Genomic DNA, 6157 nt, shown 5'->3' on the forward strand with positions numbered 1-6157 from the left:
ATAATAGGAAACGTTTATATTTCTTCCTTCTAATCGTTGAAATTATTTCATCCAAGTTAGAGAAAAACTTGTATATTGCGGGACAATTTTTTTGTGTTTTGTTTTTCTGACTCGACCTGGAATAAATTGGCTTTTAGAGTCAAAAATACAGCGGCATCTCTCTTCAGTGAAAAGGTAATTTCAGCGTCGCGTGGCAACACCTGTTCGACATTTAGGTACAAAGACGTTTGCTTTTCTGTAGAAACTTGGTGGAAGTGGGACAATACGACTATTAGGCTTGCTGTAGTGAAGTTATCGCCAAAAGTACCAACCACACTATGAAAATGATGAATATGTGAAACTTTTAAATTCGCTGCTCCTCTGTGAATTGATGAATAAAAATGTTTGACATGTGTATTACACATCTAAGTCTGTTATTTGAGTAAAAATAGTAATAAAACGACTAATTTTGGCAAGAGGTAGTACGTATTTCTGACGTCATACCTTTGATGTCTCCAACGGGGGATTAGCTCAGATGGTAGAGCGCTCGCTTAGCATGCGAGAGGTAGCGGGATCGATGCCCGCATCCTCCAAATATTCTTTATGAATTTTACAAGTAAGATTATTTATTTTAGTTAGGGAAAATGCAAAAAGAGATAGTTAAAACTGAGGATAAGTACCTTACAAGAATTTTAAGAATAAAAGCTCTTAAACTCATAACAAAAAACTGGCTTCAGAAATTAAGTCCGGTTTTAGAGAAATGGCGAGACTTAATGGAACAAGTAAAATAAATTGAGCAATTAATGTATCAAATCAGAGGAAATCTTCGAATGAGACACATGCTGTGGGCTAAATGGGAGATGTTATGCCTCTTTTTGTTTTGTTTTTGTCTGTTGTTGTTGTTGTTGTTGTTGTTGTTGTTGTTGTTGAGATATGTCCTTTTAATATTTTTTTCCTTTTTGTGTATATGTTGAGGTTGGTGTCTGTCTTATGTCTATATGTATTTTAGTTGTTTTTTTTGTTATTGTTATACTGAACGTCACTATGGTGTGGCACATTATAGAAAAATAAAGTATAAAAAAAAAGATTATTTACAAATATTATTCTTCATTCTGTTTACATCACAAGTTTCACTTTTCATTACGAAGACAATAAACTAAACCACCAGGGTTGCAGGTTTACAAACTAATTACTTTATTAAAAACAAGAACATGAATTGAAATGATTTGAACATCATCTGCAGGCACTACTCCGCCTAGACGATCTTAGATTTTTACATTCAAAAAGAAAAAAACACGATTTACCGTGCTGCGGATGAATGGTGACAGCGGAGCAGCGAAAAGTTAGACAGAGAGGGGAAACGTGATTGGTCAAAAAGTAAGCCCACAGGTCCAAAGAGAGGGGAAACGTGATTGGTCAAAAGTAAGCCCACAGGTCGAAAAGTAAGCCCAAAGTAAGCCCAAGGGGAGGAGCGTGTTTGGCTGATGTGGGCTTACATTGGGGCTTACATTGGCGAAATTGACGGGAGGCAGAGGTAGCGGGATCGATGCCCGCATCCTCCAAGTATTATTTATGAATTTTACAAGTAAGATTATTTATTTTAGTTAGGGAAAATGCCAAAAGAGATATTTAAAACTGAGGATAAGTACCTTACAACAATTATAAGAATAGCAGCTCTTAAACTCTTTTTTGTGTTTTGTTTTTCTGACTCGACCTGGAATAAATTGGCTTTCAGAGTCAAAAATACAGAGGAATATCTCTTTGGCCTTCAGTGAAAACGTAAGGTAATTTCAGTGTCGTGTCGAATAAAAAGATGACCTGCAAGGTTTGCAAAGCAGACCTTGCCTATCACGGGAGCACGGCGGTAATGCATTTGAAGAGAAAGCACATTGGAGTGTTGAACGAAACGGACTCGCCTTGGTAAGATATTAAGCGTATTTTGGCTTTAAAAGAGAGCTTTAACGTTATGCCTTACTCTGCCTGACAAAAGTATTTTAAATTAAATTAAGTCAAATATTTGAAGGAAACTGCGTTTAGTGTCTGTGAGCGCATCTTGGAAGAGAGACGCAGGGATTGAGGCCGCAGTCGGTCAGCAGCATTCTCTCCCTCCACAGTAATGTAATGGCCAAGCGATTCATTTGTTAAATTAATTTGTTTCATTCTTAACTTTGTTTATTTTATGTTATTTATTAGGATTATTTGAGCCACTCACAGCCTACTCTCATTGATATAACCTCAATCATAATAGGGCTTGGTCACCAAGGTGCATTCTGGGATGCGGCAGCCCTTTTGGCAGCCTTGTGAGTGTAAACAAACAGCAGTGTAGTAGCACCAAGTGAACAGACGGAACGCAAAAAAAAGATGTTAAAAAGCAACTGGAATTTACCTGGATACCTTAAACAAGGAAGCCAAGGAGCGGTATATGGAGAAAATAATGATTATTAACGGTTTGGATCCATATGAAATCCCTTCTAAAGAGTGGATCTCCTCGTAGCTCCACTCTTTAGTAAGGATTTACTGCCGCAGTTCTGCACAACCCACGTCTTAGGTTACCTTGTTTAGGAGTGTTTGGCAGCTGCTTTGGTAAATGTTTGACTCGCCATGTGTTTCAATAAATTAGTATAATAGTACAACATACAGTAGATGTTTTGTATTACTCTTACTTTTTTCTTTTTTTTTTTTTTTACTGCTATATTATGCGGAAGAGGCTCCGAGGCGCAATATTTTTGTTTTCCTCGTGGGCCAGACATCCGCTGCTAAACCAGGAAGCAAGAACCCATGGAGGCACACATCGAGCACTGGAAATCTGCAACAAAAACCACAAACGAAACACGAAACCGGCACGGAACCTACCAAAACACGAGCAGTAATCATCCTAAATCTCGAGATCCAATCACAATCTGAGCTAAGCTAACATGATTAACTAACCCCAAAAACTACAGAGCAAGCATGCAAGTGACCAAGCCAATGTGTATGTCTATGTGTGTGTGTGCGCGTGTATGTATATATCTGTGTGACTATGTGTGTGTGTGTGTGTGTGTGTGTGTGTGTATGTGTGTGTATGTGTACGTCTGAGTGGCTGTGTATGTATGCATGTAAGTATGTGTGTGAGTGTGTGTACGTGAGTGTGTGTGTGTATATATCTATGTGGCTGTGTGTATGTGTGTGTGCTTGTGTGTGTGTGTGTGTGTGTGTGCGTGTGTGTGTAATAGCCGTCGGAGCCCCCAGGCGGAGGGAGAAATGGCCCAACATCCCTCCATTCATACTGACGAAATAAGACATAGACACCTGAGAATGACTCCACCCCACCGCCGTGTCCGCCTGCGCACCCCCACCAGACCCGGCCCCCCCGGCGGACACCCCAAAGGCCCCGGAGCCCCCACAGACGCAGGGGCACGCGGCCCCCGCCCAGCGACGGAGGACCAAGGCAGCGATGCCCCCCGAGCGCAGACAGCCGCCGCCGGGCCCTCCTAGCAGGACCCCCACGCCCACAGCCCAGCCCGCATTGGTAGGTTAACAGGGAGATTTTATATTCTGTCTGGGAGGAGACGGGGAGCCAGTTTAGTGAGTGGAGTGATGTGGTCATATTTGTGCACTCTAATCAGGATCCTAGCAGCTGTTCTGTATGTATTGGAGCTTTTGAAGGCTCTTGCTTGGGATCCTGATGAAAAGTGCATTGCAGTAATCAAGGCTGGAGGAGACGAAGGCATGGACCAATTTTTCAGCATCTTTCAGGGACAGGATGGGGCAGAGTTTGGCTATGTTTTTTGAAGAGGGGGTCCATTCTAACACCCAGGTTGGTGATGACAGATGACAGTTGTCATGGTTTCTAAGCTTGGGATATGTTTTTAAATGATCACTCACTCTCCTGTCATTCCAGATCCTGCCACCCTCATCAGCCAGACAATCTACTCCTTCCCCTCACCTGTGCTTCCCCGCCCATCTCCACACCTGGGTTCCATGGTCATCAGTTCCCTTTATATACTGGCCCACTTCCACATGCCGGCTGCCAGCTTGTCTAGTGTTCATGCCTAGCTTTCCAGCGTTCCTGAGTCTGTTTCTGCCTGCCTGCTACTTTGCCTGATTCCTGGTTTTTGGATTTTTGTCTGCCCCCTTTGGATTTGTCTGCCTGTCTGCCCAGTTTTTGACTCCTGCCTACGTTCAACCTGATTAAAGCCTTTTGGACTCTGTTACTCTGTTTGGTGTTGTGCTTTTGGGTTCCCTGCCTTTTGAGCCGTGACAACAGTGGGATATCCTGGCCAGAAAAGGTGATGCATGTGATGGGGGATGACTTAACCTGGTGCGCGGTTCCGATGAGCATGGCTTCTGTTTTGCCGTTGTTTAGTTGTAGAAAGTTCTGTTTCATCCACACCTTCATCTCCTCCAGGCAGATGGTGAGTGTGGATGAAGATGACTCTGCTGATGATGGGTCCAGTTTTTTTTCACTGTACTTTTATAATCCACACAGAATCAATGTGAAATTGAGCAGACCTGTAGTGAAATGTTTGAAGTTTAGATCTTAATATTTGTACAGTAAATTTTTTTGAAATTAAGCATGCTTGCAGTGATTGTAGTCCTGAAGAGAGGTATATGAGATATTAGCTGAAATTATGGAAGAATTCATTTTTACAGTCTCTGCAACACAGAACCTTAAGCGAAAAAGGAGACTGACCTTTTTAGAAAAGTAAGGTGTTTGAAGTTTAGATCTTAAAAAAAAAGTGTTTCATCCTTTTCTTTTACAGTAAGAGCGTGTAAATATTACGATAGAAGTATGGGTATATGAAAAAAACATATCTGCATTATCTCAAACTTCATATCTTTCCGTTTCTGAGCGTAAGTATGACGGCTGGCTTGACCGCAGTGATAAGAGAATTGCGACACCTGCCGACCTGCGGTCACGTGGTTCACACAGTCCTCAATACCTCTAAACATCTCCTGTCAAACTGGTAAATATCAGCCAAAATGTTTATTGACTATTATTATTTAATTTGCATTTAATACATTTGTAATGATAGAATATTTTTGTTCGTGATTGTCAATTTTGGAGACAATTTGTATTATAGCCTACGTTCATTTACTTATGTTTATTTAAATGTTTTACATAAAATAAGAATATTGAATCACAAAAGAGGTCACCTGTTGAGGAAAATGTTATAAATGCTTGTAATTTCATCAAATGACAACCAGTATAATAAAATTGTAACAATATAATATTGCTGTTAGTGATTGTCAAAGACAACATTAAACAGATCTTTTTACACGTTCATAGTATGTACTTATTGCCAGAGTCCTTACAAACACCAGGAAACTGGACCACATTACACCGGTCATGAAATCACTACACTGGCTTCCAGTGAGTCAAAGGATAGAGTTTAAAATCTTACTGCTGGTCTACAAAGACCTGAATGGTCTTGGACCAAAATACATGGTTGATCTGTTAGTTCCTATGAAGCTCCCAGACCCCTGAGGTTCATCTGGATCTGGTTTGTTGTGGTTCCAGAACCAGAACCAAGCAAGGTGAGGCAGCGTTCAGTTATTCTGCTCCTCACCGGTGGAACAAACTTCCTGTAGACCTGAGGTCTGCTCCAACTGTCAGCTCCTTTAAATCAGGGCTAAAATCATCACTGTTTACTGAAGCGTTTACTGAAGCTTCTTTACTCTACTGCCCTTACTTTTTAACAACTCGTGCATTTTATTATTTTACCTATTTTCTTATCAATTTATTTCATTTTTTTGTTATTTAAGTGTACTCCTAAATCAGCAACTTGTGATTTTTTATTATTTTACCTTATTTTCTCATGTTATTTCATTTTATTTGTTATTTATATAGATTTGTATCTTTAATTTGCTTTGTTTTGCTTATGGTTTTCTTTGTTGTTCTTTGTTTTTTTGTTTTTTTCGGTATATACATTTTATGTATTCTGATTATTTTGTTTTAACCTGTTTGAATAAATAAATAAATGAAATGAAAAAATGAAATTTACTGTCTAATTATGTCTTGCCGCTTTTAATGTCGATGTACAAGCACTTTGAAAACCTTGTGTTGAATTGTGCTATATAAATAAACTTGCCTTATGTTTATATGAATGTTTTACATAAAATATCAACATTGCATCACAAATAGACGCTTGTAATTCCATCCATTGACAACAAGCAGACCTGCGTCAGAATAATCGGC

General features: G+C 39.8%; 1 non-coding gene across 1 annotated transcript; it reads left to right on the top strand.

Annotated features, from left to right (window-relative positions):
* The first annotated feature begins 499 nt into the window (after positions 1–499).
* On the top strand, positions 500–572 carry trnaa-agc (transfer RNA alanine (anticodon AGC)). The gene has a single exon. It is a non-coding gene; the product is annotated as a tRNA-Ala (tRNA).
* The last annotated feature ends 5585 nt before the right edge of the window (positions 573–6157 follow it).

This window comes from Cololabis saira, chromosome 5, assembly GCF_033807715.1.
Source record: "Cololabis saira isolate AMF1-May2022 chromosome 5, fColSai1.1, whole genome shotgun sequence".
In the NCBI taxonomy this organism is placed as follows: Eukaryota; Metazoa; Chordata; class Actinopteri; order Beloniformes; family Belonidae; genus Cololabis; species Cololabis saira.